Below are 9,834 nucleotides of genomic sequence, written 5' to 3'. Positions count from 1 at the left end.
ACATGGACTTATCTGTAATGTTGAAGACGTTTCGTAGCTTACCAGCCACATCTTCAGTTCTAATGAGCATCAGGAAGATACCCCAGTATTTATGGCCACACTTTAACACACCTTACCCCAAGCTACAAGACTTCAAGACCTTAACCCAAGCTACAAGTGTGACAGAAGTCACTTTGGGTGGGGGGCCCATGGAACTTTGGAGAGGTGGGGAGACCCCTGTCTCAGCTCCCCATATCCCTCTTATGTGTAAGTCCACCCTGTGCCTGTTAGGGGTGCAGGGTGAAATGTCCTAATATTGTGTAGACATGTCTAGGAGATAGGTGGGGGTTGTTCATTGTTTAATGCCATGTGGTTGAATCCCATTGTTCTAGTGTGTCTTGCTTGGGAGCAAACTATTATGCGATGTATGTGTTTGTGTATTGGCTTGGTGAGGGGGGGTGTCTGCTGTGTGTCTCTTGTTACTAAATGTAGATTGCCCCGCCCTGTGACATTATGCAGGGAGGGGGGATTGTTCCCCTGAATGTATATATCTTGTATCTGTGTTAAAATAAAGGAGTCTATTTCCTGGTTTTCGTTCAAGAGTGGTGTCCATGGATCTGTGTTCGGATAGGGAAGCGGGAGTATAACGGAAATACCCAAGTGCAGTCGGGGTCCGGTTCCGTTACAACAAGGACTACAAGATAATGGTGCCCAGTCACACACGGGATCAGCAGACTTCATAGCTAAAATAGTGAAAGATGATGAGAATTGCCTTCAGCTTGGTTCTCCAATCACAGGAGGGACTCCCCCCAATGCATTTTGCCCATATGGGGCTTACGTATAGAGGTCAGTAGCCCCTATGATTAAGCCCCACATGGGTAAAATGCATTGGAGGGCCAGTGGCCTCTATGATTAGGCCCCACATGGGCAAAATGCATTGTGGTGGTGGCCAGCAGCCTCTATGATTAAGCGCCACATAGGCAAAGTGCACTGGGGGGGAAGAGGTCTTTGATTAAGCTGCACATGGGCAAAATGCAACAGGGGACAGTGGTCTCTATGATTAAGCCCCACTTAAGCAAAATGCATTGGAAGAGCAAGTGGCCTCTATAATTTAGCCTCAAATGGGTGAAATGCATTGAAGGGGGGTGCTTCTATGGATGGAGAACCAAGCTGGTTCACGATTTTAGCTTTACAGTCTGCTGATCCTGTCTGCGGCTGGGCGCCATGTTTTTGTAGTCCCAGCTGAGCCTGGTATCCCAACCAGCACCAGTATACAGTGTCACCAGCCACAGGACTCACCTTCTGCAGCATTAGAACTGTACTGTTGTTTTTTAGTTTAGCCTACACATTAATCTAAGTACCATGGGATGTGTAGATGTTGATTGTTGAAGAGCAGGGTGGAAGGTGTGAAAATGCTGGAACCACCCGGTTCTAGTTACATTAACCCACTGCTGGTGTAAGAAAGTCTGCATAGGTGTTAGTGTCCCAATTCACATGACAAAGGTGTGACTTCTTATCCCAGAAGCTTGAAGAGCTGAAACTTCTCTTCCACGTTTGGTGGGTGGCTGGTTGGAGTTCCTCAATAAAATCACAGCTACGTAATACATTCCAAGCTTTGAAAAGTTTGTCTTGCTTCCGCAGAATAAGGCAGCACCAAAGCCATCTTTCCATTTCTTCTCATTTTTGATAAACATGCTTGCTCAAATCAATCCAAGTAGCCCTGTTTATGACAATACCCAGGGAGATCAGAAAATTCCAGATTATGTTTGAATGTCAAAACTCACCTCTTACAGTTTAAAACTGCAGGGCGGATGATGTTACTTGGGCAACTGAAGGACTAAATAGCCACATCACATTTATCCTTGGAAACCCTGGGGAGTCGTTCTGGATTGACACCCCAGAGGTGGGAGCGCTACCATTCTCCTGGCTTCTAGTAGAAGGCCATTGTATAGCGCAAGCATTTCAACTGGGTTTGGAGATTCAGGAAAATGAGATGAGGTGTAGGAACCTCCAGGTGTCTGCTTTTAGGTTCTTCTGAAATTTCTATAACATTGTCACTGTCAGAGCCTGGAATCGAACCTGGGCCTTCTGCGGTGAGAGACAGTGTTTCTTCTCACTGAGCCACCTGGAATGCTGGACAGCTCCCTTGACAATTCTTTGGATGATCCTGCCTTTGCCCTGTTTTGTCTTGAACCTTGAACTCCTTGCTTCTCCCATGAACTTCCTATAAAAGCCATGTCTCTGCACTTCCTGGTTGCCAGATTATTGTGCCTTACCAGCCAATATCCCACTTACTGTTCCTGCTGCCGGCTTCATCTACGTTATCGACCTTTGGCTTGCTACTGACTACGATTCTGCTTCATCCTATCTACTACAATTGGTGACCGACCCTTGGCTTGTGACTGACTCCGCTTCTGTTTGATCCCTGAACTGTTTGATCCACTTTGGTTTCCAGCCTACTCATTCCCTGGTGGGGTGATCCTGAGATCTGCGACCTGGCATTCACACGCAGCCAAATCCATCTCCACCATTAGGAGCTCTGGGGAAGACCAGTGGATGCTTAGACCCCGCACCTCAGGTGAGCCTGCGTCATTCCCAGGGTGGGCCGCTGGTGTACTAATCCTGCTGGTTTCAGGTAAGCCTTACAACTGCTGTAGCAACTGGTCTCTGAACCTGACCCAGATCGTGATAGTCACACTCTGGGGTCAGGCTCGTAGACCAATAGCTACAGAAGTAGAGAGACTCCCACTGATCAGCAGGATAGGTAAACTAGCGGGTCAATAAAAGCAGAGAATCCAAAGTGCTGAAAAAACCGAATATATGGAAGCCACTTGCCCTCAGCTGCTAGTAACAGATAGAGTGATGAGCAATTATCAAAAAAAAAGAGACCAGGGCTGAGGGAACTCTGGCTTGTGTTCAATAATAGCCCCACCATGTGCCTCATAGGGGGTATCATTTATGCCAAGATACGTTAAAAACACTACTGCATTAAAAATACTAGAGGATCACCCTGGTGGATAACACGGGCTCTCCTGAAGTGTGGGGTCTAAACACTAACTAGCATTCACCAAAGCTCCTGATGGTGGAGATGGGTTTTGATGCATGTTAGTACCTGGTTGCGGTCCTCAAGATCGCCCCACCAGGAATTGTGCAAGCCGGGGATCCAGTAGCAGATATGGCAGGTAGAGATCAAACAGAAGCGTAGTCGTTTAAACAAGCCAAAAAGTCGGTAACAAGTGGTTGCAGCTAGGGATCAAGCGGATGTATGGTGAGGAACAAGCCAAACATCGGTAACGGTAGTGAAGATACGGGTGGCAGTAGGAGTGACAACAGTGAGATATTGGCTGAAATCAGGAAGTTCATGGGAGGAGCAAAGAGTTCAAGGTTTAGGACAAACAAGGTTCAAAGTAAGAACATTCAAAGAATTGTCCAGGGAGCTGTCCAGCATCCTAGGTGGCTCAGTAAGAATAGGCATCGCCAGACACAGCAGAGGTGTCAAGAATGGACTCAGCACTGGTGGTGGGACTCACCTGCCGTGTGGGCTGCAGTACCAGGGCTGACCAGTGGTGCTCTCAGCAGCCAGAAGCTCACTCCAGGCAATCAGCCAACACCTGGGGGCTGTTTGCAGGGGGTGTATTTAAGAATGGCCAGACCTGTGATCAGGGCCTTGGTGTATGTTTTCCCATGAGCCCCTGTACCTGGTATCCTGTGTTCCTGCCTCGTTGCTGACCCTGCTTGATCCTGACCTCTGCTGACCGTCTCCTGTTGAACCCCTGGCTTGCCTGACCATCCTTCTGCCTGATCCCCTGTACCACGCTGCCCATGAGTTACTGAACCCGGCTTGTGACCCTGACTATTCTCTGCCTGCTCCTCCGGTACCTCGCTGTCCGCACGTTGCTGACCTGGCCTGCCTGACGCTACTCAAACGATCCATCCATCCATCCCACACGGATCAGTCCCTGTTACCAGGTCTGCCAGCCTCTTCACATCAGGCTTTCCCACAGTACATACCCTCGGCGGACCCTCTACCACAGCTGGGTGCACTCAGGGGCCGCGACCTGGTCTCAGTCCTGCGCCAAGTCCGTCCCCACCATCAGGGGCTCTGGTGAAAAGGCAGACTGGGGCTTAGACTCCGCGCCCTGGGGAATCCTGGTCTGTGGGTACTAGAGATCCCACCGGGTGGTGCCTGACAGTACCTAACGGCCTGCCTGACCATTCCACCTCTCCAACCCTGACTACGCCTGTGTTCCTGAAGCCTGCTACTTCCCTGTGTCAGTCCACACATTTCTGGTCACACCCGGATCCCTAACAAGAGGTGCTCTGGGCTCAAGTCTAGGGCCCTGAAAATCATACTAGTGGTAGATGTGCTTTAAGATCACGGTCACCATGTTGTAGGCCAGACATAAACCAAAGCATCTCACGAAAAAATAAGCAGATGTTACCTGCTCAATTCTTGACCAATCCACTTTAAAAGGTCTGAAGTTTATCCTCGTGATGGTAGCCATCCAAAACTGCTTCCCACCCCTCAGTTTTGCTCTCCAGTTCCGGCAGCGAAAATGTTACATCTTACAGCTTTGATTGCTACCTCGGTTATACCAAGTGCTGATCGGTACTCTACAGATCCAGAGCAAGGCACATGTTGACCTTTCTGAGCAATTTGCATTTGGCAGGTGCTGTTGCTGTGGCGGTTTTTCTTGTCACAATGCAGGTGTCTCACCGCAAGACAACGGCAACTAATTACAATGTTCTGCGATTATATTTCTTTGGCACTTCCGACTAAAAAAAAAAGTGGAAAAACAAACTTTTCTGTCAAGAGGCCGCTGCAAACCCTCTAAAACAAAATATACTTTGATTCGGCAGACTTAAAAAGTCCTTGCAATTTTGGAGGGAAGGCACTCGCCTTCTTTTTTATTTTTTCGGTTACCTTTTTTTTGGGTGTTTCAAAAAAGTGAAATAAAGTGAACCTTTCAATGATTTTTGCAATTGCAGGAATAATCTCCCAACATGTCGCAACAAACAGTAACAGGATTATTTTCATAAACGCTCCACCTTTTATCATCGAAAAGCCATCCTTTAGCTCCAGGCCAGTGGTTTTGCCTAGGCAGAGATGATGTCATCAGTCTGCTGCAGGCCTATCATGTACCTGGTGATGGAAGCCAATGGAGAGAGGGCTTCCCTAGAGGCCAAGTTCCAGACTCCCCTGAGAGTGGGACAGCGGGAGTCAGGCCCAAAGTTGCACAGGTCACCTGTAGAAGTGCTGGTTGGTGGTCCACTCAGAAGCACAGCTGGTGCATGGAGATAGGTCTGCAGACAGGGGGCGCCTGTGCGTGGTATGCAAGCCCTTCCGGGATTTAGATGTTTACTGGGTAGTCGGTTCAAGCCAAGGTCAGGTACCAGGTGGGAATCAGAGCAGATGTAGTCAGATGGGATAGCCGAGGTCATACACAGAGGAGCGAGAGAGAGAGAGAGATCCACAAGTCAGGCCGAGGTCAGATCAGGGGTAAAGCAGAGTAGACGGGTCCAGGAGCAAGCTGAGTCAGTAACAGGAAATCACGGGTCAAAGTCACAGGAAACAGGAACAGGGCACGGGGAGCTAGAGATTATCCAGCAACTTGAGGAAGTGATGAGCCTCCTTATAAAGGCCGTTTGGCACCAAACTGAGGCTGATGTGTCCTTCTGCGGCCACGCAGATTACGGGCAGAAATGCCAGATCTTCCAGAACTTCTGCCGTGGACAGGACCCTGACAAGGCCGGAGGAAGCAAAACTTGCGGTGAGGTTTTGGGGTGGAAAATGTCTTAAGCTAGAAATCCAACCTAGCACTAACTATGCTTAAAAATTATCTCAACCCTTCTGCAACCTAGCCCAAAGAAGAAGGATGTACTCTTACCTGCTCTGGTCACGTGATCCCCTGTGTCAGTGAAAGGCAGCTGCAGAGGATAGGGAGCACTCAACAACAGCTGGGAATTCTGGAAGCCATGACGTCACCCACCAGCTTCCAGTCCCAACTGTTGTTGCCGCTCCCTCCTCTCCCCTGCAGCCATTGCCCATTGACCTGGAGCTAAAACCAGAGCTGCTGGACCACAGGACCAGACCGTAGCGGACAAAAAAATAGGTAAGTATACAGATCTTTTTTAAACAGGGTAGACAGGATAAGTAGCAGGACAGGAGAGGATGCTGCTCAGAGTCCCTGGGGGTAATTAGCACATGCTTGCACAACTTTTTTAAATTTAGAACACGGAGCAGAGTCTGCTCCTAATTAACCAAAACGGTGCAATCAGGAGCAATCAATCAGTTTTCTGTTCTGTGGCCAAGACAGGCAGCATAGGGAACAGGAGAGCTGGAGCTGCATGCTCTTACCTCTCTACCGTTTCTGCCCCCCACTTGGCTCAGAGCAGGAGGGGTGAAGAGTGTTTCTAATGTTGCAGTCCCTGCTCATGTAGTGTAACTACTGCACGAGCAGAGAAACAGATATGAGCTGTCTGCTGAAAGCTCACATCTCTTATCACAAGACTGCACCTGGAGGTTACCTATATAGAAAACTGCCATATCCCCTCAGTTAATCAGGTACAGACATGCTCTAGTTTCTATTTGACTCGGAAATAAAAACTGGTGCAGATAGATCTGAAACAGCTTTTGATGACGCTCCAGGTCCACATTCCAATGGCCTCTGGTGACTTGCACTGAAAGGGTGTCGGTATGGAGAAAGCCTGTCCTTGCTCAGTATACGCACATAAACCAGGAGAAATCCCAGAACCGCACGCTGGAAAGATGTCAGATGTCAAACAAGTAAGTGAAAGCGGTGAAAGCATAGTTGAGGAACAAGCCAAAGGACAGTAATGAATGGCTGAAGGTTGGGATCAAAAGGAATCATAGTTGAGGAACAAGCCAAAAGATTGATAATGGATGGCTGAAGGTTGGGATCAAGCGGAAGCGTAGTTGAGGAACAAGCCAAAGGTTGATCATGAATGGCTGTAGGTTGGGATCAAGCGGAAGTGTAGTCAAGGAGCTAGCCAAAGGTTGATAATAAGTGGCTGAAGGTTGGGATCAAGTGGAAGCGTAGTTGAGGAACAAGCCAAAAGGTCAATAAGGAATGGCTGAAGGTTGGGATCAAGCAGAAGCGTAGTCAAGGAACAAGCCAAAGGTTGATAATGAATGGCTGTAGGTTGGGATCAAGCAGAAGCATAATCGAGGAAGAAGCCAAAAGGTCCAGAACAAATTGCTGTAAGTTGGGATCAAGCATAAGCGTAGTCGAGGAACAAGCCAAAGGGTGGTAACAAGTGGTAGTGAAGGTACAAACGGCAGCAGGTGTGACAAAAGTGAGATATTGGCTGGAGAGAGCACAATAATCTGGCAAACAGAAGTGAAAAGGCATAGCTTAGATAGGAAGTTCATGGGAGGAGCAAAGGGTTCAAGGTTCATCAAAAACAAGAGACAAGGCAGGAAACTCCAAAAAAATCAGGCAGGGAGCTGTTCAGCATCTCAGGTGGCTTAGCAAGAAGAGACATCATTAGACAAGTCAGATTTCAGAGTTTCAGACCTGGGTCCTTACACTTTAACACAAGCACACAAAAACAGGAGGCATCTGGCAAGGTCAAGCCTCCTCCAACCTTCAATGCCTAAAAAAGTATCAATTAGCACAAAAAAAAGGGTTTTATTTTGTTTGTTTTTTTAAAGCTCATTGGATTTTCTTTGAAATGTACATGAAATTCATTTCTAGTAAATAATCTTAGCAAAAACACAGTCTGTCTACATGAGCAGCAAGGATGCAGATTGGAGGGAGGTAGGGGGGCAGGTACAAAACAGGAAAAACCTCTTCATCCACTGTGGCTGTTTCACAGAGCCTAGATATGGACACATGGGACAGGCAGCTCCTCCATTGCTGGATTCTTCATTTTAGTGTGATAGATTTGAGCTGGAGGTTTCTCACGGCCAAGTACAAGATCTCCTCTATGGTAAAGCGGACTGGAAAGGAGAGAGGATTTCCAGTAGGTAATTGTATGGTGATCTTGTCTAGCTCAAACTGGAAGCAAACCGGGGTGTCTGATCCCTCCTGGAAGGGGAAGAAACTTTCCCTCTGCTCTTCTCCCTAGACATTGTCCACCATTGAGTTCAAGACTATCATGCGCTGGTCTTCAAGATAGTCAAATCGAGGACTAAAGTGCAGCACAAGATTCTTCTCATCTGTTCCCAAGATGAAGGCAAACTCTTTACAATCCTCCGGAATGAAGCCCTCCACCTCCACGAAGTGACCAGGTTTGTGGCCGATGTTATAAAAGGAAACAGTACTATCTGCCATCCTGCTTCCTTGAGCTGGAGGTTTCTCACGGCCAAGTACGAGATCTCCTCTATGGTACAGCGGACTGGAAATGAGAGAGGATTTCAGGTAGGTAATCGTATGGTGATCTTGTCTAGCTCAAACTGGAAGCAAACCGTGGTGTCTGATCCCTCCTGGAAGGGGAAGAAACTTTCCCTCTGCTCTTCTCCCCAGACATTGTCCACCATTGAGTTCAAGACTACCGTGCGCTGGTCTTCAAGATCAAATCGAGGACTAAAGTGTAGCACAAGATTCTTCTCATCTGTTCCCAAGATGATGGCAAACTCTTTACAGTCCTCCAGAATGAAGCCCTCCACCTCCACGAAGTGACCAGGTTTGTGGCCGATGTTATAAAAGGAAACAATATTGTCTGCCATCCTGCTTCCTTGAGTTGGAGGTTTCTCACGGCCAAGTACGAGATCTCCTCTATGCTAAAGCGGACTGGAAATGAGAGAGGATTTCCGGTAGGTAATTGTATGGTGATCTTGTCTAGCTCAAACTGGAAGCAAACCGTGGTGTCTGATCCCTCCTGGAAGGGGAAGAAACTTTCCCTCTGCTCTTCTCCCCAGACATTGTCCACCATTGAGTTCAAGACTATCGTGCGCTGGTCTTCAAGATAGTCAAATCGAGGACTAAAGTGTAGCACAAGATTCTTCTCATCTGTTACCAAGATGATGGCAAACTCTTTACAATCCTCCGGAATGAAGCCCTCCACCTCCACGAAGTGACCAGGTTTGTGGCCGATGTTATAAAAGGAAACAGTATTATCTGCCATCCTGCTTCCTTGAGCTGGAGGTTTCTCACGGTCAAGTACGAGATCTCCTCTATGGCAAAGCAGACTGGAAATGAGAGAGGATTTCCGGTAGGCAATTGTATGCTGATCTTGTCTAGCTCAAACTGGAAGCAAACCGTGGTGTCTGATAACTCCTGGAAGGGGAAGAAACTTTCCCTCTGCTCTTCTCCCAAGACATTGTCCACCATTGAGTTCAAGACTACCGTGTGCTGGTCTTCAAGATCAAATCGAGGACTAAAGTGTAGCACGAGATTCTTCTCATCTGTTCCCAAGATGATGGCAAACTCTTTACAGTCCTCCGGAATGAAGCCCTCCACCTCCACGGAGTGACCAGGTTTGTGGCCGATGTTATAAAAGGAAACAATATTGTCTGCCATCCTGCTTCCTTGAGTTGGAGGTTTCTCACGGCCAAGTACGAGATCTCCTCTATGGTAAAGCGGACTGGAAATGAGAGAGGATTTCCTGTAGGTAATTGTATGGTGATCTTGTCTAGCTCAAACTGGAAGCAAACCGTGGTGTCTGATCCCTCCTGGAAGGGGAAGAAACTCTCCCTCTGCTCTTCTCCCCAGACATTGTCCACCATTGAGTTCAAGACTACCGTGCGCTGGTCTTCAAGATAGTCAAATCGAGGACTAAAGTATAGCACAAGATTCTTTTCATCTGTTCCCAAGATGATGGCAAACTCTTTACAATCCTCCGGAATGAAGCCCTCCACCTCCACGAAGTGACCAGGTTTGTGGCCGATGT

At 47.9% G+C, this 9,834-nt stretch overlaps 3 pseudogenes; all 3 read right to left on the bottom strand.

Annotated features, from left to right (window-relative positions):
* Positions 1–7,715: 7,715 nt before the first annotated feature.
* LOC149428663 (galectin-1 pseudogene) lies at positions 7,716–8,464 on the bottom strand (annotated as a pseudogene).
* On the bottom strand, positions 8,360–8,671 carry LOC149428662 (galectin-1 pseudogene; annotated as a pseudogene).
* A 180-nt stretch (positions 8,672–8,851) lies between these two features.
* On the bottom strand, positions 8,852–9,612 carry LOC149428661 (galectin-1 pseudogene; annotated as a pseudogene).
* Positions 9,613–9,834: the final 222 nt, after the last annotated feature.

The sequence above is a fragment of the Staurois parvus genome, unplaced genomic scaffold (genome assembly GCF_062004578.1).
Source record: "Staurois parvus isolate SC_StPar_1 unplaced genomic scaffold, SC_StPar_1.0 ptg003053l, whole genome shotgun sequence".
Taxonomy (NCBI): domain Eukaryota; kingdom Metazoa; phylum Chordata; class Amphibia; order Anura; family Ranidae; genus Staurois; species Staurois parvus.
The sequence above is the reverse complement of the archived record's forward strand: the minus strand, read 5'-3'. Positions and strand labels throughout refer to the sequence as shown.